This window comes from Protopterus annectens, chromosome 9.part0 (genome assembly GCF_019279795.1).
Source record: "Protopterus annectens isolate FY-2018-M chromosome 9.part0, PAN1.0, whole genome shotgun sequence".
In the NCBI taxonomy this organism is placed as follows: Eukaryota; Metazoa; Chordata; order Ceratodontiformes; family Protopteridae; genus Protopterus; species Protopterus annectens.
The window spans coordinates 781300371-781324894 of record NC_056743.1 but is presented as its reverse complement, the minus strand read 5'-3'; the positions used below and the strand labels follow the sequence as shown (position 1 = coordinate 781324894).

The following is a 24524-nucleotide window of genomic DNA, read 5'->3' as shown; positions in this document are numbered from 1 at the left end:
TTCCTGAAAAGCTGCTGGTTGGGAGAAAATGAGAAAAGCAGAGATCATGCATTATCCATGACCCTGTTAGGATAAAGCCAGTAATCTGTGAATGAACATGAGCAAGGTAAGTGTAAGACATCTGCCACCCAGGACTGATCACGGTGCTTAGCCTGGATTTCAAGAAGAGCAGATACTCCCAATATTCAAGGGAAGGTATTATCTTTCATACTGGTAGGTATTGTAACTCTCAACTTCTTCACTCAAGAATTCTGGGCAAAGTCAAAACTAATGGCAGAATCAATGTTCCAAATCAGGAACACCTTTAAATATTATTATAATTCACGTAACATTTAACAGAGTGACATGTTTTGCATCAACATGCACTTTTTGGACAATAAGTATGCAACTCTACCAGCAAAATCAGAACTTTTACAAGGTGTAGGGCAAACATATATGAGACATAATCAGGGACAGTTTCAGATGTGCATCACTACTGATGAGTGTAAACAGTAGTCACTGATGTAGTGTGGCAGTACTAGTGTCACACAATGGATTGCAGTTTGCTGAAATCAGTGTAAGACCAGTAATTCTGAGTCAGCTGTGGGTTATACTGCAGTTTACTCACAGTGAAGAGTATCACACTTAAGCCAAAATAAAATTGATAAATCTCAGCAGAGTTGACGTTACACAATTTTTTTAAATGAACATGTTCTGTCATGACGATTACAGCTTGTGTTTTCTTCATTTAATTTATTGGTAAAGTGATGTGAGACTATTATATGTGCCAAAATGTAGGCAATACATTAACATCAGATGTCATTGTCTGTTTTTTTTTCAGTTGGTGGAGCTTACATTTTAAATGTGGCTAATCATTTTATCATGTGTGAGTGTGAAAGTCTCTCTTAAGATGAGTAAATTATGGCAAAATTGTTGTTGTTGTTAATCATACCTCTCAACCTTGTAGAGCAAGAAATCTGGACAAAGCTATAAATAACAGTGGAACAAAGGCTCAAAAACAGGGGCAGTTTTTAAATATTGCCCTTAAAAACTTACAAAGTTGATATAATAACAGGTTTTTCATTAGCATGAATTTTCTGAATGATATGAAGTCTGAAACTCAAATGTCTGTCATCATTTCCGAACTTCAGTCTTTAACACTTTGCACTAATTTGCCAGAAAACCACAATTTTATGAAAAATGGACCAAAAATAGGAGGACAAAATCTGGACATTCTGTAAAAATCTGTACAGTTGAGACGTATGTTTTTAGTAGTCTATTTATTTTGTAGCACTCTGTGATGTTTTAATAACATGATTTAATTTTCCTCCATAAATAAAGTTATCATTTCCACATAAATAAAGGTATCATTAACATGTGAAAAAAAGTGCCATTTTACCCCCAAAACAATCATTATAATGCCAAGGTGGTCTGGATTCAAAAACCCTTTATGCCTTCCCATTACATGTTTGAGGACAGTGAGTGGTATAAGTGGGCTGAGGGCCTGGCCTACTCCAACCTTAACAAGGATTTATGCTAATGGTGGGAGGTGTCTATGTGCAGGAATTGGCTAGTCTATGCCTGCCATAAAGACCAACCTCCCTGGGTCAATAAGCTATTGAATGGCCAGTGTCCAGTTGCCCTGCTTGGGTTACCTGAGATAGTTCTGTTGAGTGAAAGTGAATGCAAAACCAATCAACCTGCTAAATATGAATTAAAGATTGCTACACTCAGTATAGATTCACAGACAGAGTGGACATTGGAAGTGGATGGCATGATGGTAAGAATGAAACTGAACATCCTCTGTATACAGCAGACAAGGTGGAAGGCCACTGCAGCAAAGCCACATGGATTGGGATCCAGAGTCTACTACTCAGGAGGAGGACAGACTAGAAATGGTGTGGTAACTGTTGTGAGAACGGGCTTCAGAAGACAGAGAGGGATATCATCAGAATTAGTAAAGACTTGTCATTCAAACTCCAGTGTAAGGACAGGGCACTATTCATAAATCTCTGTGGTATAATTAGTGATTGCAAAGTCATCCCCCGCGAAATAGTCAGACCACAGCAAAAAACACTGGTCTACAGAATTAACGTTTTACAAGCACGAGTCAAAATAGTGTGTAACGAATATTCGTTTCAAGGATTGAGATATAAAGTGATCTTTCCACATCCCTTAAAGCCAGTGTCCCAGTTTCCCACTCTCACCCTAGTAGTCGGCTAATCATACTGCACCTCCCCCCTTGCAGATTCCTGGATCCACCACTGTGTATCAACATTCTGTGATACAGAGTGTAAATATGTATGCTGTAACTGATCATACACAATTCACTCATAGCCGATATGTGTTGTGCCCCATCCTGGTACAGACAGTAACAGCAGAAATAATTTATTTCTTTCCTGCATCTTCATTCTGATTGTTCAAGTCCATGTATGTATTCATTAAATGCTTCTCTACTTCTAAAAGTAATTTTTGTGCAAAATCATTTTTACACTACAGAGAAAACTACAGTAAGTGTGTGTGTGTGTGTGTGTGTGTGTGTGTGTGTGACAAGTTAGGAGTTTTCTAATAATCTCTACTACAGTTGCCTTAAATAAAAAAGATATAGCTGCCATGGCAATAATTCGGGTCTATATTAAAATGTCAACAGCTCACAATGTTGACTCTGAAATGTTTGACACCAAAATGTCAAACTACTAAAATAGTGAATGGCCATATAACCGATTTCTTTCCAATGGAAGGAAATCGATTGGCCGTTCTCTGACACCTGCCCTTTCCCTGTGTCTACTGTGGAGTATGTTCACTGCCAGAGGCTACCCTTGTGATTTTATTTTAGAAATTAGTAATGAAATTAAAATTAAAAGGTTGATTTTATACAAACCTATTATTCTATATGGAATATTAGAAGCTGACAAATCAAATTCCAATGTAGCTAGATGTGACACCCTTATTATTCCATTTAACGATAGATCACAAGAGATAGTCAATATTGTACAGGAAGTGGATCAGTGTTATTGACTCTAACACAGAACTTTCACGTATTTTAGGTAATAAACCTAAAATTACTTACAGTAGAGGTAAAAACTTGAAAAAATCTGTTTGAAAATAACACCAATACTGACTTGGGTAAAAATTCCAAGATGAGTAAATGTGGTGCATGTCATGTTTGCAGATTTATAAATGATGGTCCATATATCTCCATTTCTCTCTATGGGTAGACTATTACATCTCCAGGCCACTGTAACTGTAACTCTGCTATGGTTGTTTATTATACAAGGCCTTGCACAGTTTGCCAAGCATTTTACATAGGGAAAACTATTAGAAAGTTATTAAAACGCCAAGTATTATAGAACATTTGAGTGACACAAGTTATCACAAAATAACTAGGTATGTTATATAATCACAGTATTAATTGTTCCAATTTTAAAGATTTCTTTTTCGTCATTGATAGAATACCACAGAATATACACATAAAGGTGGTGACCTAAAAACTATGTTGGAAGCAAAGGAGCCGCTTATGGCAACTAAGGCTTAACGCTAGCAAAATGGCCTGGGCATTAATGAACAAATATCAATTTCTAGCATTCTCAAACTATAGATCACATTTTATATGAATATAAATACAACATGTAAGAGTATTTTTTATTTAACATTATTCACACTTTACATTATTTTTTTATTCAACATTATTCACATTTTTCATTATTACAATTCATATTATCAACTACTAATGGTTATTTATAATTATCTAAATATTTATGTTTTATAATAACCAAACAATGCTTTTAGGAAGTTGTTATTTATTATTCATTCATTAATTATCTACTAATTACTCAGAACTGTATTCACATTCACAACTGTTACAAATTGTATTCAATTAGTCTTATATATATTAATTTCATGTTTTTTATCATCTTATGGATATGGTACATTTATACACATTCACAATTCATTTTTATATAATTAATATCTTAAATTTAATATTTAATATTAATATTTATATTTATATTTACATTTATATTTATATTTAACATCTATATTTATATTTACATTTTATAACTGTTTTAAACATAAGTACATCTAAATTCTTACCATTTTATTTACTTTAGTGAGATAATATTTAATACCTATTTGTCTGTCCCTTTAAACAGTTCATGCTTCTTCCTGTTCTTTTAAGATGTTAAGATACAAATTTTTATTGCAGTTAATGACTTAATTGATTGTTTAATGAATTGTAATTATTCACTTAAATGTTTTAGAACATTTCCATGCCGATCATGTAATCAATGTAAATATATAGCTGAAGATACAACATTCAGGCATCCGCACTCTGGTCGCATTTATAAGTTCTCATTCTATGCAGATTGTAAAACAAGAGATCTGGTGTACTTAGCTCAATGTACACTATGCGGGAAATACTACGTAGGTAAAACTAACAGAACCCTACGAGAGAGGATAAGAGAACATATATATGCAATTAATAGGGAAAATATGACCAATGCTTTAGCCAGACATGTATTAGATAATGGCTCACAACACCATTTTAACTTTAGGGTCCTAGAAGTAATAAAAAGAACAAGTAGGCTAGGCAATAACCTAGGGTCCTAGAAGTAATAAAAAAGAATACAGGGCTAGGCAATATTAACCGTGAGGTCCTAGATGTAATAAAAAGAACAAGTAGGCTAGGCAATATTAAGAACCGTACAGAGGAAATTGAGGGCAAATGGATCTTGAGATTACAGGCACATCAACATGGGCTCAATGACAGAATTAGTTTAAAACCATTTTTAGCTACTAGGTCCTTCAAACACTAGAATTATGTATGTTTTTTTTATATATTTATATATTTTTATACATATACATACATATATATTTATTTTCATGTATATGCATATGTATATATATTTTTCTATATATGTCTATTTTTAATTTATTTAGGGCGTTGCTATATACCAGCAATGTTTTAATTATTTTGTTGACTGTTGCTAAGATGCACAATCAATTAATTAAGGGCGTGACATCAAGATGTATAAAATTGCTGTGTTTTTGGTTAGTTAATGTTAAAGTCTGATGAAGCGTCACTGAACGTGAAAGCGCTCACTATTGTCCTGGGATTTTCGTGCAATAAAGGATTTTATCTCAAGTTTTCTTGTGAAGTTCGTGAAGTTTTTGATATCAGCACTGGTGCACTCCTGAATTTGCTTTTCACATTTGTTTGCCTGTTGTTACGGGAGTGCTTTACTCTACTGGGAGGTTTTGTTTTCTTGTTCTGGTTACCACAATCAGCTGCAAGCAGTAGTCGGAGAAGGTTATTAGGACTGAAAACTTGGAATTTGACTAGAGAGAGCATTACAGTTCAAGGAATCATTCAGGGCTCTAGCACCTCAGAAAGAAGAGGAAATATGTGGTGTTGAAGAAGAATGGCAGCACCTCAAAACCACACATGTGTGGACTATAGAATGATATGGGGGCCGAGGTAGGTATGGAAATAAGGTACATAAAGAAAGCTGGGGGTGAAATGCAGAAGTCCAGGAAGTCATCAAAAGAAATAAGGCATGCAGGGGAAAAAGTGGCTGATATGAAAAGTAGACCAGGCTAAGAAGGAATACTGGTTGTCTAACAAAGTGGCTAAGAGAGCAGTGGCAATAGCAAATAACAAGGGAACAGAGGCATTCTACCAGCATGTGGAAAGTGACTCAGTAGATGGCACAAAGAAACTTTAGCAGGTTGCAAGGCAAAGACAAAAAGATAAAGCAGATAGTCATCAGACATCCTTCATAAGGGTTGTCAGCAACTACCTGCTCTCCAGTCCACAGGACATCAAAGACAAATGGAAAGAGCACCTCCAGCAGATTCTGAATGAAGAGAACCCACAGAAGCTGGACTGCCTCAAACACCACCTAGAAAGAAAGAAGAAGAGGAGACCACCCTAGTAGAAGTAAGAACAGCAGTAAGGAAAATGAAGTAATGGAAAAGCAGTAGGCTCAGATGAGGTCACTACAGATATCATCAAGATGTTGGGTGAGTTAGAGAAGAAATGGCACCTGAAGGTATTCATAGCAGTATGTAGAGAAAGGTGTATCTCACTTGACTGGACAATCAGCATACTAGTGACATGATACAAGAACAAAGGTGACATTCACAACTGCGGGCAGTAGGGCAGTATCAGACTGCTGTCACACTGCATGAAAGTTCTGAACAGGGTGACAGATAATCAGATATGCAGAGTAGTAGTAAGTAAGATGGCAGACGAGCAGTACAGATTCACATCATGATGCAGCATAACTGATTTGATGTTTGCAGTGAGACAGATAGTTGAGAAGAAGCTACAGATGATGAAAGAGTCCAACTGGGCATTCCTAAACTTGAGAAAGCATAAGACAAGGTCTCAAGAAAGCTTATTGGAGAAGTCCTGCAATGGTCTGAGGTTCCCATAAACAGTGGTAGAGTTATTGCAGGTTATGTACAAGAACCCAATGACACAAGGATGAACAGGGTTCAGATTCACAGAGGGGTTCCCAGGAGAGTGGCTGTGCATCAGAGTTCAGCTCTGAGCCTGCTTCTGTTTGTACTGGTGATAGACTGCATTAGCAAATGGATTGGAAAGGACAGATCAACAAAATTGTATGCAGATAATGTGACATTACAGACGGGCTCTGAACCAGAACTTCAGCAAAGGATAGGAGAATGGAATGCAAAAGTTAAGGCCCTCAAGACAAAACTGAGTACAAAAAAGATAGTTGTAATGGCAGCAAATGGGGGAATCAGAAGAAGCTGAGAACTGACAAAGAAGGGAAAATAGTAGGAGACGTTAACAGATTTAAGTACCTGGGAGGGGGTGGCTGAGGAGAAGGGAAGTCTTAATGAGGAGGCCAAAGCTAGAGTTAGAGGGCCTACAGTCGACTGACACAGAGTGTTGTGGAAGTATATAACAGAAGAATAACAAAGAAGTTGAAAAGTAAAGTGTGCAAAACCATGGTGTGACCGGTACTACTGTATGGTACAGAAACATGTGAGCATCTGAGGAAGTTAGCTGTGATGGAGATTAAATGCCTGAGATGGGTGGTAGGATGCATACTGTGGAACAGAGAATGAAATTAGGACATCAGCATAGAAAACCAAGTAACTCCAATTACAGAAAGGTCATGGAGAACAGAAATGTGCAGAAAAGCAGAAGACAATGTGATGAAGCATATTCTGGACGACAGGAAGAAGGCAAGAGGAAATAAGGGTATCCAGGAAAGAGATGGATGGATTTTGTGAGAGAAAACCTGTGACAGAAAGGCATTACTGTTAAAGCAGGTAGGAGCATGTCATTGAATGGTGACAGCTGAGGTGACACCCCAACACCATTATGGAAAAGGGGGTTAATGATGCTGATGATGAAGTGTACTCCATGGAATAGTGAATGAATATTTAAGTGTAAGTAAGGGGAAAAATACACTAAGTCCGGAACTTATGCATCTCTGAGAATCTCCTCTTCTCCAAGGGGTTTATTACAAACGATTATGTCTTGTTTAATTGATGCATGATTACTTGACCTCCAAATTATCTAAAAACCTCAGGATGTCACTTAAACTACTGACGCTCCCAAGGGTGCAACACAAAAACATCTTGCCCCTTGCACTCTTTGATATGGGGACCAAGCCTCACAACCCTGAAGTATATTTACATATATATTTGTGTCTTTCAGCTTTTCCCAGTTAGGGATTGCCACAGCGGAACTCCAGTCCACTAATGATTGGCAGTTAATTTTTATGTACCGGCTTGCCAGGCCTGACACACAACCTTCAACGAAGGTACGCCCATTCACGCATGTCTCCATGCAGAAGACGCTCTAGCTGAGAATCAAACCGGACAGCGTCTTACTGTGAGGCAACAACACTACCGCAGCACCACCACCGCGGGTACATATGTATGTATATATATATATATATATATATATATATATATATATATATATATATATATATATATATATATTTATTTATGAAACAAGTCCAACATCACACAGACTTGGAGAAGAGGGAGAAAGTAATATAGCTATAACACCCACTTTCTTATTTTCTCCAAGTCCAGCTTCCATTACAAGACACCAGTGATTTTTCAGTGATGACATTCTAAGTATTGAGCAACTGACCACCAACAAACATTATGCTTCCCTCTCTGATGCGCAGAGATCTAAGAGTTGGTATATACAAGGGGTGTGGGGTAGTGGCGCTGCTTTGAATTTGTAATAGTGACTTGTGCGAATTTCACTTAATTTTTTGTAGATGCAGGACTCATTGTACTGAGTTTTTTATTTTTTTATTTTATTTTTTTTTATTTGTTGTGTTGCGGCTAATCTAGCTGGCTGTTCCATTTTCAGTAGAGGCCCGAAAGAGAAAAGAAAAGCACAGAACACAATACAAACAAAATATCAAAAAAGAAAGTGTAAGAAAGTTCAGAAAAGACAAAACTATAAGTGTACAGCTACTAAATACTAAATGAGTTAGTACAGTCCAAAAACTTATACAAACATAAAATAGTTTGTATGATATAGATACTATATGATACTATATAAAAAATAATTACTACCACACACAGTCATAGAAAAAAAAACTTGGAATAGTAAAATACTTAGATAAAGATGCTAGGTAAGATACAGGAGAGGAAGAGAGTGAGAAGAGAGCTGAGAAGGAGGGAAGTAGGAAGGGAAAGCTATGGAAACAGTCATACAGTCAACAAGCAAAGAAGTGGAAGACAAGGAAGGTAGAAGAACAAAGCCAGGTGGAGGGTAGAGCCAGTGAGAAGTAAGAGGAATTCAAAGTAGAGCAAGTAGTGGAAAGTTAATCAGGTTTACCACAGGAGCACAGCCAGTGGTTTTGTAGTAGCAGTTTAATGTTTTGTTTAAAAAGGCAATGATGTGTCAATTGTATGTTATGGTAATAGCAACTTACTTTTGACAGGACACCATAGTTTAAAATTATTTCTTCCTTTCTTAAACAGTTGCTTTGCCTTTATAATTATACATTTATGACAGAATTACCACTGCAGCACCATGCTGTACACTGGAAAATGGCTACTTTTCTACTGGATCAGCCACATTCCATTTGAATAGTAGTACAAGTGTTTTTTTTACCCCATATTTCATTCTGGCTGCTTCACTTTTAAATTGCAGCTGCAGAGATTATCTGTTCCTGTCTTATGCTTCTGTATTATTCTGGATAGAATCAGAGATGCAGTAGTAGGATATATGTCTGTTCAGTGCATATTCTTCAAAAAAAATAAAACCTGTTATAAATTGTTTTTAGAATTGTTAGGAAGATATCCTACATTGTAACAACTGTCACTTCATTTAAGAGACCGTCCAGACACTATTTTGAAATGAAGACTGCTTAGGATTGTGTTTCCTTTGGTACACTGAGGAAAATTACATGAACTTCTAGGCAGAAGGCTAATTATGAAAGTGTTGGAAAGGAAACTGGAATAAAACTATCCTTCTAGTACGTGCGACAAAACAAGCATTTGCAAGCTGGTATCAAACACACAGACTAGATGTTTCTTGTCTAGTATACAAATATAAAAAAAATACATTTTTGTAGGTTGTATACATGAAACTGAGACATTTGTTTTCAATCCAGTGCTAGCATTTAAATACTCCAAGAGACGCTATTGAGCCACCAGGGTCTTGCCCCTATGAGGGAGGAATGAATGTGTCAGTATGGTGATGGAAGGGGAGGGCTTGATGGTCTGGATGCGGACCAATAAAAAGACATGACCTCTGCAAGAATGACCTCACTATTTCTGAGACAGGGAATTATTTATTTGAATGATGCAGACTGCTTCATCATAGATCGTTTGCAAAGAAAATCCACCAAGGTATTGTATGAGCCATATCTTTGTTACTGAAAGTAAAAAGTGTAAGTAAGAGAAACTATGATAACAGATAAGTTATCTAAATGCCTGATATGTCAGTTCAGTGATACACAAATATCTAGTTGATCAAATAAGCAGTCTTTCTACTTATTCTATTAGACTTGCAAGTTGCATTTGTAGATCTGTTTGAATGTATATCAGTATTTGCTTATAAAATATACTTAGATTGCACACCTAGCTTAAAAAAGACAGCTGTTATCTTGCTTTAAAGGAAAAATACCATTTAATGTAATTTTATGCCATGTTTCAAAAGGAAGAAAACCTCAATTTTCTGCAGAAGTGCATACTCATTACAGACCTTGAGGTTATAAAACACCATACGTTAATGCTTTTGATAGCCATCAGATTTGCTGGTTTGAACAAAGCTGATGGGCATACTTCCATTTTACACTAACTTTTAACTACTTCTTTTGCACACATGCAGTTTTTTCAATCTGTAATTTTGCACATGTACAGTTTGTCAAACGGTATTGGCCATTATGATTTTAGTTTGAAGTTATTTATAAATGTCAATATTTCTATATTGTTTCAGATGTTCTTATAAAATTGTCATAAGACACCTTGATGCACAGCCTTATACAGCACATTGCATGAATTTACAGCAATTAAGACAGGGTGATAATAATATGCTGAATGTGTGCGTGTCTGCCTGACCTTGCAGAAATATGTTTCATCTATTAAATTTCAAATTACAGAAAAATAATTGTTTTGGAAAAATGTATACTCATTTTAGGTCTAATGTCATAAGAATACACTATTAATATGATTCTGATATGTAGTCAGTTTGTCAGCCAGAAAAAAATGCCACACATATATGTTGTGAGCTGATTGGTATTAAATAAAGCAGTGTATCGGTGGTGCCTAACAGTGTAGGACCATATTTTTCCTTTTTTTTTTCTTTTTTTTTCTTTTTTCTTTTATTTTGAATACTTTGCTTCTATCTGCAACCAAACATTAACCCCTCTAATGGCTAACTGATCCATTTGTTCCCCAACACCAGATTTCAGATGGACTGGACAGGACCATATTGTAGGGATCCATTGGGAATAGCTTGTGATTTTGTTTAATTTTTCATTCCTGATATCCAGCCACACACTCAGTGGAGGATGATATGAGGAACATGCAGTGATCTGATTCTGAAGGCCATCTCCTCAATTCTGCAAGGGCCATTTTTTCCAGGAAACTCTGCCCTACTTCTGAAGGATAGCAGGTGGTTTCTCTGGTCACCACCGGGAAATAACACCTGAGTTTGCACAACCCTCTGTACCTACCTCTGAGAGTGGGAGAAGGGAGTAGACAAAACCTTTACTCCTCCCTCTTCCTCTGTGGCTCATCCACTGTTAGGACCACTAACCGAAGCCTGATTGCCTATGTTGCAGTGTTCAGTTTAAATTAAGAGTAGTTATGTATTACATAAACTAGGGTATAACCACCTGACTTTCTTTTGGATCTAAACTGCTTCATGATAATTACGACTTCCTTACCCATTCAAGGAAGTAGTAAAAACCCTTTATTATTTCAAAATAACCTTGTAGGGGGGATAATATATCAAGATTTACACTGGAATATGTCTATGTGTAACCATTACTAGGAGGAAAATCGTAACTCTTGCTATATCTGTCTTAACTGCTAGTCTACTAGTCCTAAATGACTCTAAACAGTCTAGATTTTTGCAGAATGTCCAGATTTTTGCCTCATATTTTTGGTCTGTTTCTCCAAAAATTGTGGTTTTCTGGTAAATCACTGGGAAATCATTAAGGACTGAAGTAAAAAAATAATGACAGAAATTTCAGTTGTAGATTTCATATCCTTTATATAATCCATGCTAATGCAAAACCTGTTGTTCTATCAACTTTCTAAGTTTATAATAGCAATATAAAAAAATTGGACCTATTATGGGGCCTTTGTCCCCCCATTATTTATACCTTTGTCCATATTTCTTGCTGTAAGACGCTGAAAGCCCATCTTACCATTTTACCTATCCTACCTGCTAGTGTACCCGTCCTGTCACCTTACCTATCCTACCTGCTTGTGTACACATCCTGTCACTTTACTTTCCCCCAACTGCTAGTGTACCCACCCTTTCACTTTATCTATCATAACTCCTACTGTACCCATCCTGTCACCTTACCTATCCTACCTGCTAGTGTACCCATCCTGTCATCTTACATATCCTATCTACTAGTGTACCCATCCTGTCACTTTACTTCCCTTCACCTGCTAGTGTACTCATCCTGTCACTTTTTCCTATCCTAGTTGCTAGTGTACCCATCCTGTCACCTTACCTATCCCACATGCTAGTGTACCCATCCTGCCACCGTACCTATCCTACCTACTAGTGTACCCATCTTGTCACTTTCCTTATCCTACCTGCTAGTATACCCATCCTGTCACCTTCCTTATTCTACATGCTATTGTACCCATCTTGTCATCTTACCTATCCTACCTGCAAGTGTACACATCCTGTCACTTTACCTATCCTACCTGCTAGTGTAACCATCCTGTCACTTTAGGCCTACCTATCCTACCTGCTAGTGTACAGATCTTGTCACTTTACCTATCCTACCTGCTAGTACTCAAATCGTGTCACTTTACCTATCCTAATGGCCAGTATATCCATCCTGTCACTTTACCTGTACTATATGCCAGTGTACCCATCTTGTTACTTGACCCACCCAGAAGCATTTTCACAGTGACAACAGTCCCACTTGAAAGGCTCCTATTCCTGATTTCCTTCAGAACAGATTTAACCCTCAGTCTCAAATACTTTGGCTCTTTGATATCAGTCTCTAATTCCCACCATACCCTTTGGAACTATTACTCATTCAGCTTCATGGGAGCACAGCTTTGCCAGCTTACCAAACTCATGAAATATTTCAAACATATCGGGAAGTAACTTCCCAACATTTTCTAGCAATAACATACAATCATCTGTTTCTAAAAGATTTAACAACCGGTTAGGTATTTGACTTTCCTTAACTAGTAAATACCACACCTTGAGGCAGCACCTCCTTTACAAGATGAAGTGCTTTAGTGATAGAAGGCATCTATGACATGCTCCTTTACCCAAGCAGACATTTGTGGAGAGTTCTTCATTTACTACAGTCCACAACACTGCACTCCAGTATGCCACACTGATTTCCTGAATGAAGTTCTATCCTAGTTTAGTACCTTCTATCATCTCACATGAATAACTCTGTTTTACAGTATTGCATGCTTTGAAAATATCAAAAAGTGCCAACTTTTTAACACTTACATTTCCACTCTCCCAACAATCTATCAATTCCATCTAGGTTGTCCCATTTGCCACTGAAGTCCACACAATTTACAAAGCCTGTCTGACCTTCATGCTCTAGTCTCACACTATTATCTTTTCAAATCTTCATGCCTATATCTCTGCAAAAAAAAACAAAAAAAACATAGGCCTGCATTTATCAATGGAATGGGCTTGAACTCAGCTGAAACGTTTGGTTCACTTTTCTACTTTTGAAGGATCATCACTAATGTCTCACTTTATGATTCTGGTAGATGCCTTCTTGTACCTCACAGTGAAATAAATCCTGCAGTACAGACCCAGTCTTCAGATTCATGCATTTTAAAGTCAATTGGGAACCCAGTAGGAGTAGATGCCACCGCACCCTTTAACTGCCATATTGCCACAGTCATGTCTCACTCATTATTTTTTTTACCAAACTCCCTTTTCTAAATATTTCCTAAACTAGACCTGCTCATTCACACATAATTTTCTTCTGTATGGTGCCACCCTTTCGCTCTCTCCCTCCTCCAAAACATACCAAGGCAATAGCTGTGATATCTGTACTTTATCTACTTGGCTGAAAAAAAAATCTTTATCAAAATGCTTAACCACCTCCTAAATATCTTCCACCCTTTCCATTTATTCTCCATGCTAACAGCTTGCCTTCAACCTCTTTGCTCACAAAAATGTTTATCGCACTATCGCCACCTCTACCTTATAACTCCCAAGTGTATCATCCTATTCTTTTAGCATTACCTTTATACATTGCATCGTCTTCACTTTTACACATCCTCCCACTTTCTCGGAGCTCCCTCAACTCCATTTCCAGACTTTCCACCTCATTGTTATCATTCATTTTCTCCATGGTAGACTCATGACTAATTTCTCCCGGCCAAACAATGTTTATCCTATTCAATTCTGGTAGTCCACTGCTCTTCAACCCAAGTCCAGGTCCTACAGACAGCTTCCTAAACCACACTCTGCATCTGCTCCACCTCTGCTTTTACAGACTCCGTCTCCATCTGCTATGCTTGTCAAAGACCCCAGCACATAATAACATGTACACAGTAAGAAAGCTTCATTGCCATCGTCTATTTCCCCACAGCTCCCACATTCCTGCCTGGTGACAACAGCTACTAAAATACAGTCCAACCTAGTTGCCTGTTTCAGTTCATTCCTGTAAGGCAGTTCAATAACTATTCCTGCCTTTGTCACACATACTTAATTTACAGTGCTTAGCTTTCTTGCATCCACTTTCTTAACAGCAGGTTTTGGATAATCTTATTCCCTCATGTTACTGTTTCTTCATTTCCCTTTATTCTTTGTATTTCTTGTTTTTACTCCTTAGCTACGTACATATTGTAATGTATTCACATTTTCCATGTATCAGCTTTGCCTTCTTTTGTGTTTTTCAGCATACAAACCCTCGGCCATAATAAGGGCCATTTTAATAGTGTATAACGTTTTATCACAGAAAAGGTCACTTAAGGTTAATCACTTGTTAACAGAGGGGGTGGAGCTAGGAACTAAAATTTCTATTTAAGGAGTAAACTAAAACATTTCAGAGCTTTACCAGAAAGGCTCATCCAGACTCTGCTACACTTTGCTGTGAAGGAAAGGTTAGTTTGCTGTTATTTTTTGTATTTCTGTATTGCCTTTCTATATTTTGAATACTGTAGTTTGTTTTCTTTACCTTGTGTTTTGCTTGCATTCTGTTTAACAGCATATTAAAACTTCAAAAGAGACCACAGCTCTCTGTTCTGAGTCAGGCAGAATTTTTCCCCACCCATTTAAGTTGTCTTGTTAAATACCACTGTCTTTCTAGTTGCCCGCCTCTTATGTTAATCTGACCATATATCTCATTTCTCTCTACTTTCACTGGCTTATGTGAGTAATCACAAAACCATCACTTTTGAAATCCCACCTTCAATTATTTAAATTTATTGGCCATCCTACAGTATTTCATAGTACCAAAATACAAAGTAACCACCCCTTTCAGTCCATCTTGCTGTTTTAAAAATAGTAACTCTCCACTAAACCTTAACTTTTTAAACAGGTAAAACTCAAGTTACCTACTTTCATATCTAACTTCTCTAGTGCACACTGCAGAGTGCATTCTTTTCAATCTTACCTTTAAGCATCCCTGTTACTAGCACTTTCTCTAATACCTAAAAGATCATCTCTACTTGACTCCAAGTAGACTTTTCTCTATCTGTTAAACCTAGCACTTGCTCCTACAGTACTTATTACCTTGATACGGCACTCTTATAGATAGCACCCCAAAAGGCAAACCCCCATTTCTCGGTCACCCCGGAATCTCTTTTAAAGTTTTTGTCTAGTCCTTAAAGCTTGTAATGTGATCAGTTGCTAGTGTCCTCTCCTGCTCAGCTGGTGAACCTGGGAATATTGAGGCAATGTTACAATTGCCTCATGTACACAGACAACCCTCTCCTCCTCCCACAAAACACAAATACATGAGATGCAACTATACGGCCAAACTGGAGGCTGAGCTCTCTCAACATAGGACTGGCAAGACCAGTCAGGAGGAGAAGGTTACCACACACACTATAGACCCAGTCTCACATAGTACCATCACATCCTCAAATCATACACATAAACACACAAAGACATACTCGGCGGCTCTGATCAAAAATCTACCAAAACAGCAGAGGCCACCAAAGCAGACACCCAAACAACCACCACCTCAGAACACAACACCTGCAACACATAGACCTCACAGTCAGAGTGTCAAACAGTCACAGCCCTTAAGGCCAAACACAATGCCAGACACACTAGTCATTGGTGACTCCATAGTCAGACACACTGACGTCCGCTCACCAGACTGAGTAAGGAGAAGGTCACAGTAAGCTGCCTGTCGAATCCGCCACATAACGCAAGCACTCAGGTCTCTCAACAGCAGGTACAAATATGACTCAGTCATTGTCCACGCTGGTGTAAGCGACCTGATCCTTGGACTACATGAAAAGAGACATTGAGGAGCTCTCTGATTATGTAGCCCAGGCAGGTATGACCCTGACCTTGAGCAGTATCCTACCTTCACCAAGAATGATGCCACAATACAGAGATAAGATGATCAGCTTTAACAATTGGCTTAAACTCTGGTGTCATTCAAAGGGGATCCAATGTCTGTCTGCCTGGGATGACATGCTGGACAAGCCACGCTTCGCAAGGGGCGGCTTGCACCTCTCACCCCTGGGATTCCGGATATTGGCAAAGGCTCTTGCCACCCCCATAGTGCCTTTTTAGGCAAGGCTCAAATTCTAAACCTACCACCCTAGAACACAAAAGGAAAAACTAAGGGTAATGCTGCTCAATGCCAGAAGTCTAAATCTCAAAATGCGGCCCTTCTCAGTATGGAGAACATCGATGTCTGTGCAGTGACAGAAACCTGGTTCAAGGCTCCTGAGAGCACCCCAGCACTATCAGGTTTTACCTCTTATCATGCGTTCCGCCCCAAAATCCGGACAATACCAAGAAAGGAGGGGGTATCCATATTCATCAAAGACACCCACACCTCAAGACTGGTGGCAACGCCGATGCATCGGAGACCATCCAGGTGCAATTAACCATAGGCAAGACTGCTCTGCAAATTGTAGCATGTTACAGGCCACCCTCACAAACTCAGGAAACTCACATGGCCTTCCTGAAAACACTAGAGGGATAAATGTATCACCAAACACCATCATACTAGGTGACTTCAATTACCCTAATATAGACTGGGAACACTACTCAAGCCCAAACACCCTAGCCCAAAAGTTCCTGGAATTCATAAACGCAAATGCCATGGAACAACTAGTCACCATCCCACAAGAGGAGAAAACATACTTGATCTCATCATCACGAACATGGGAGCACAATGTTCAACACCGAAGTATACCCCTCACTGGTGAGATCAGATCACAAACTAATCTCGCTGGAGGTCCTCATCCCACCCCACCTGAAATAAAAAGACCACAGTAAAGAACTTCGAAGCCGACTTCACACTTCTAAAGACTAGTGTGGTCTCCTTTAAGGCCCCGAGCCGGAAAACAGTACTCAAGCCGCTGAATCACTTACAAATGCCTCCTACCAGCACCTGCAGGACTGCATGGATAAGGCAATCCCAAGCAAAACAAAGACTCTTTGTACCAAAGGCAAGCGTCCACTCTGGTGGACCCCAGCCATAAACAAACTCTACAACAAAAGGAGGAAGCTACTACAAGATAGAGCAAAATCCTTAAAAGGTAAGACACCCTTGATCACTATAAGTAAAAACTAAGAGCTCTCATAAAATCATCCAAAGCAAATTTTGAAAGAAAAATAGCTAAAGACTCAAAAGACAATCATAAGGCCTTCTTTAGCTATGTTAGAAACCTGGGAGGAAACTCCCAGATATGCTCAGAACTAGTTCAAAATGATGTGAAGATTACTGATCCTACAGACATTGCCAACATACTGGCTGACAGGTTCAGTGCAAACTTCTCCCCTCCCCAAAAGGAGAGATATCTATACCAAGCGATTGCAGCCCCCAAACATCTCCAACGCCCAAGTGAGAACTGCTCTCTCCAAAGCAAAAACACAGCATCCATGGGACCTGATGGTGTCCCCGGCTGTGTGCTCCACGAACTCAACGAGGAATTAAACCCACAGCTAGGACAGCTGTTTAATCATAGTCTTACCTCTGGATACGGAGTGGCGCACTGCAACTGTGGTCCCACTTCACAAAGGCGGTGCCTCCACCGACCCTGGAAATTACCGCCCATTAGCTTGACAAGCCTTATCTGCAAAGCCATGGAGAGGATCATAATGGACCTCATAAATAAAGACATAGGGAATTTGCAGACTTTGGATCCATCCCAGTTTGGCTTTGTCAAAGGCAGATCATGCCTTCTAAACTTGGTTGACTTTTTGAAACAGTCACCAAAGCCATTGATGAGGGAAAGGCAGTCCATACAGCCTACCTCGATCTGGCGAAGGCCTTTGATACAATACCCCACTCGGGTATCATTGAAAAACTCATCAGCTTAAATGTTAACCCATACATCACAAGATGGGTTGCAAACTGGCTGAGTGACAGAACCCACAGGGTCAGAGTTGCTGGCGCCATGTCAGACTCAAAGCCTGTCACAAGTGGTGTACCACAGGGCTCAGTCCTGGGCCCACTCTTGTTTGGCATCTACTTTTCAGTACAAGCAAACACAGGAGGGTTATGGCTGACAAAGTTTGCAGATGACTGCAAACTCCATAGTAGAAAACACATCTGACACAGATATCCTTCAGAAGGGTCTCACAGAAAGCGGATAACTGGTGCCAGAGCCATGGCCTAAAGTTAAATGCCAAAAATGCATAGTCATACCCTTCGGGAAAAACAAGGTTACCCTAGCTACCAAATAGGTGGCAATCCACTGAGTACAGAAGAAGTTATCAGGGACCTGGGGACCCAGGTTGATAGTAGTCTGTCATTCGACACCCATGTAGCTAAAGTAGTTAGGAAGACCTTCTACATTGCCCACCTTATCATGAAGGGATTCTCATCTAGATCAAGGGAGGTCATAGTCTCCCTATACTCATCACTCATCAGACCAATGATTGAGTACAATGCCCCATTTGGAATGTATCTGACCCGACACTTGCAGCAGCTGGAGAAGCCACAAAAGTTCCTCACCAAAAGGATAAAGGGTCTCAAACATCTGTCCTATGCTGCCCGACTGAAAGAACTCCAGCTCTATTCAGTTGCTCAGAGGTGACCTTTGCCTAACATACAAGGCCATGTCAAACCCAGATTTGATGAATATGCTTCACCTCAAAAAATCTAGATCCATCAGAGCCACAAGGGCGGAAGACTTAAACCCACACGGCTATTAATAGGACGTGCTGGAGGGATAGATTCATCACCCAAAGACTCCCTATGCTGTGGAATAAAATCCCGGTATATGTGAGGCAGAGCACCTCACTGGCCTTGTTCAAGAGAAATCTTGACCAATGGATGGGAGATCGCAGATATACCCCAGGGATTACCTCAGTGTCACTGCTCAACAGAGGCACAGCAAAATAATGGGTATAGTTCCCCATACTAAAGGGGTGGCGTAAGCCACAAAACTATGGGCTAGGCTTGTAAATGCCCTCGGGCAGATAGCCTAGTATGAACCTATGAACCTATGAACCTATGAACTACATAGCTAATTTGCAAAAATTGTAGGAAAACTGGTAGTTTCAGTACCCAATTCCACTTACTGTTAATAGTTCTTTATGTTACACACTACAGCTTGTATTAATCATATAAGTTACTAGACAGATGTGCTGCAGTTTGTAGATGTGTTCAGTTTGAGTTTTTCTGAAATGCAGTGAAGACTAAATTAAATGGCGCATGTTCAAGAACTCCAAATGTCATACTCAATGTGATGCATACATATCATGCCTTCATTCGGATTCCTTCCTGAAAATATTATGACGGAGACATAATAATTACATGTGCCCATTTTGCTGAAATATTTTTTCTTACTCAGTGTATTCCACACCTATGGAACATATTACTGCTACAGCTGAAACATAGTACTGCTTCTTGATTACCTTTAAGACTAATAAGATAACATGGTCATATTTTGATGTAATCAGTATTTTCACTCTGCAGAAAGAGCTACAGTCAGACCTCCTATCACTCACAGAATGGATAAACAATAAAAATCCTTAACACATCAAAATCAAAAACTATGCTCTTTGACACCATCTAAAAATGTAATATATACCCCGCCATCCCGCAGATTCATAATTATAGCTTCGCACTTCTCCCAGTTAAAATACCTTGATGCATTTTTAGATCTTTCCCTCACCTTCCATTGGCATTGGGATAAAACAAGAAATAAAATCAACTACCTCCTATTTTGGGCAAGAAAAATCTCTCCTTCCTTACATATGCAGCAATTGGCAAAGGAATCCTAATTGCACAACTAGAATACAGCCTACTACTTATTATTGAGTGTTTCACAAGAAATACGGGATATTTTCAAAGTATCCCTAACAAAATACTCTGATTCATTACCCTCTCAATAAGAAATGACCATCATTGCCAAGGCTATGCTACAGGTGATTGCTGCATTTGTGGTTGAGCAGATTAAATGTGAGAATTTAATGATGCAGTGAGTTTCACTGCAGTGTATTTTACTGTGCGAGCCAGTGGTGCACTTTCATGGATTTTTCCCTTTTCTTCACGGTGGTGCAACTCTGGAGTTGGCATATATTATTTTGGGAGGGGGTATGTGAGGCTTACCTCATGGGAAAAATAATTGTCTTTTTTTTAGTTTTTTCAGCTATTTTGGTATTTAATCTTCAGTAAATGGTGAATTGAAAAAAATGATCATCAACAGCTCATAGGTATCCATTGCGACACTGCAGAAAAAAAACCAAATGGTTGCTACTAAAGCAGAGGGCTGATCACTTGCTAGCCTCTCAACTCTTTCAGCTCCTCCATGCCAACACAATTTCTCCTCTGGCAATTATCTCATTCCAAAAATACCTGTCTACAATTTAAGACATCAAGCTCATTCAGGCTGCTTACTTTAGACACGCACTACAAAACGTAACTGTACTACATGAAAAGAGACATAGAGGAGCTCTCGAATCCTATAGCCCAGGCAGGTATGACCAGAGCTCTGAGTAGCATCCTACTGTCACCCAGAATGATATTATACCTATATATATACCTGTGCTCTCTACTCTGATAAAACCTTACAATAACCTAAAAACCCTTCGCTCCTCCAATAAATTACTGATTCAAACTTCTCTAACAAAGAATACAGCAGGTGACTCTATATTTTCCAACTCAGTTGGTAAAATTTGGAATCAACTTCCTCCAGACCTTATAGCCCAAACTTCTATCACACTATTTAAAACTCAACTAAAACATTTTCTAACCAATCACTGGCTTTGCTCGTAATTTCCTAGCTGAACACATACCGCCTACCTTCTCCTGCATCCTTTGCACTGTCTACCAACTCTATTTCTCCATCTCTCTTTTCATTTCTACCTAAGAAATTGACTCTATTAACTACAAACTAGTATTTTCTACTCTTTTCAAGCCTTCAAACTACTTAATTACTTATGTCTTTATTGTATATATCTGTACTGAAGAGATTTAATATTTTATGAATACTCTTACTGAAAAACTTGCCTAAATGCCTGTTTTAGATGTGTCTCTAATTCCCTATGTATTTTGAATGCCTGTTTTAGTTGTGTCTTAAACTGCCTATGTACTTTAAATGTACTTTTGTTACTATGCATTAGATAGTGCAGCTTAAACTGCCTATGTACTTGGAATGTACTTTTGTTACTTTGCATTAGATAGTGGAGCTTTTCTCCTCGGGCCTCCACTGAAAATGGACATGTATCCAGTTGGACTAGCCCGGTTAACAAATGTAAAATAAAATAAATAAATAAAATAAAAAATAAATAAAATATTACAGTACAAGCAGAAAATGATTGACTTCAACAATTGGCTAAGTTTCTGGTGTCATTCTAAGGGGATCCAGTATCTGTCTGCCTGAGATGACATGATCGACAGACCTCGATACTTCACCAGAGATATCCTGCACCTGTCACCCCAGGGATTCCAGATACTGGCCAAGGCTCTTGCCACCCCTATAGTGCCTTTTTTAGGCAATGTCCTGAAGACAAAATTGCCGCCATAACAGCTACAAAAAACGAAATCTGAGGGCTGTGCTACTCAACGCTAGAAGTCTAAATCTCAAAATACACTCACTCAAAGCACTCCTTAAAATGGAGAATATCGACATCTGTGCAGTGACCGAGACCTAGCTCAAGGCTCAGGAGAGCACCCCAGCACTACCAGGCTATAATTCATACCACACCTTTCGGCAACTAAACCTGGACTGAAGCACTAAAGGCGGTGGTGTCTCCATATTCATAAAGGATATGCACACCTCCAGACTAGTAGCCCACCATAATGCATCACAGATACTTCAGGTACAACTAACATTGGGAAAAACTGCAATCCAGGTTGGTTGTAGCCTGCTATAGATCCCCTACCATGTCCCAAGACTCCCACTCCACATTCCTAAACACATTGGAAAATATTAGGGTACAACCAAATACCCTTATACTGGAAGACTTTAACTACCCCTCCATTAACTGGGAAAATTACTCATGTACCAACACACTTGCTCAACGTTTTCTGGAATTCATTAATTCTAACGCCCTGGACCAACTCATTCTTACCCCCACCAGGGGTAGAATCATCCTTGACCTGGTCATTACTAACATGGGTGACCATTGCTCTACACCAGTAATCAACTCCTCCCTGGTCAGATCTGACCACAAGCTAATCACCATGGATATCCACATCCCACCCTCACCCCCCCTAAAGGAAACCACTGTAAAAAACTTCTCCAAAGCCAATTTTAGGCTTCTAAAAACAGAGATGGCTAGCTTCACGACACCCATGCAAATAGAAAAGGTGCATGACTGCTGAATCATACACCAATGCACTGTATGAGCACATACACAAGTGCATGGAACCAAATAGAACCAAGACGCTGTCCTCCAAAAAAGGAAGCCAATCTGGTGGTCTCCCACCATAAACAAACTCTACAACAGAAGAACAAACTGTCACAGAAAAGGGTGGATTCCCAAGACTGGAAAAACTCCCTTGTTAGCCTCAGCAAAAAACTGAGATCCATCATCAAATCCTCGAAAGCTAGCTACAAAAGCAAAATTGCTGCAGATTCTAAAGACAACCACAAGGCATTCTATAGTTAAGTCAAGAATCTACATGGCAATACTCAGATCTACTCTGAGTTACAGCACAGTGGCAATACATATACAGAACCAACTGATATTGCCAACATATGTGGCTGACAGGTTCAGTGCAAACTTTACCCCCCCTTCACCCCCTAAAGTGCCTATCACAATACCGGAGGAATGCCAAGTCCCCATTATCACAGCTACACAGATAAAAACTGCACTGTCCAAAGTCAAGAATACAGCTTCAATGGGATCTGATAATATCCCTGGCTGTGTTCTACATTCATTACAAATTGAACTGGCACCACACCTGAGTACCCTGTTCAATCACAACCTCATTTCAGGCTTTGTTCCTACTGAATGGTGCACTGCTACTGTCATCCTACTCCACAAACGGGGAGTGACTACAGTCCCTGGGAACTACCTCCCCATTAGTCTGATGAGTCTGATATGTAAGGCTATGGAACGCATCATCATGGACCTTATAAATAAGGACATAGGGAATCTCCAAACTCTGGACCCCATGCAGTTTGGGTTTGTAAAAGTTAGATCATGCCTGCTCAACCTGATAGACTTCTTCGAGTCTGTCACCAGAGCTTGGACGAAGGCACACAGCCTACCTAGATCTTGCCAAGGCCTTTGACACCATCTCTCACCTCAGGAATCATAGATAGACTCACTAAACTAGGCATAAACCCATATGTCATAAGATGGGTTTCCAACTGGCTGAGTGATAGAACTCATACTGTGAAAGTAGCGGACTCCAAATCTGACTACTCACCAGTTACAAGTGGTGTCCCACAGGGATCGGTCCTAGGTCCTCTCCTACTTGGCATCTACTTCTCTGAAGTTCAAGCCAACACAAAGTGACTCTGGCTGACCAAGTTTGCAGATGACTGCAAACTGGGAGTCATTATTGATTCTCCAACTGATGTAGACATTCTACAAAATGACTGGTGCCAGAACCATTGCCTTAAGCTCAATGCCAAAAACTTCACTGTCATTCCCTTTGGGAAAAATGCGGTCCCAATGAACTACCACATAGGCAGTAGTCCACTAAACACCGAAGGTGTGATAAGACACCTGGGGACACAGGTACCTCTCCTTTGATAACCACATTGCCACTGTAGTCAGAAAGTCCTTCTATGTGGCACATCTCATTACAAAAGGTTTCTCATCCAGGAAGGAAAAGATCATAATCCCTCTCATCCCTCATTACACCTATTATAGAATACAACGCCCCATTTGGTATGTGCCTCACTAGACACCTACAACAACTGGAAAGGCTACAACAATACCTCACTAAGAGGATCTTAGGCCTTAGACACATGTCCTATAGTGACAGACTCAAAAAACTCCAGCTATACTCTGTATCTTATCGCCTACTTAGAGGCAATCTCTGCCTGACCTACAAAGTCATGTCTGACCCAGAGCTGCTAGATATGCTACACCTAAAGAAATCCCAATCCCTCCATGCCACATGCTCCAAGGACCTTAACCTCATTACCACAATAAACAGAAAATGCTGGAGGGACAGGTTCCTAACCCAGAGACTTCCCATACTCTGGAACAAACTTCCCATTCACATCAAGCAGAGCACTTCACTGGACCTCTT

General features: G+C 39.3%; 1 protein-coding gene across 1 annotated transcript in view; it reads right to left on the bottom strand.

Annotated features, from left to right (window-relative positions):
* LOC122811523 (transient receptor potential cation channel subfamily M member 4-like) overlaps positions 1-24524 on the bottom strand; it is a 1266622-nt gene that overhangs the window by 1113476 nt on the left and 128622 nt on the right. The window lies entirely within an intron of this gene.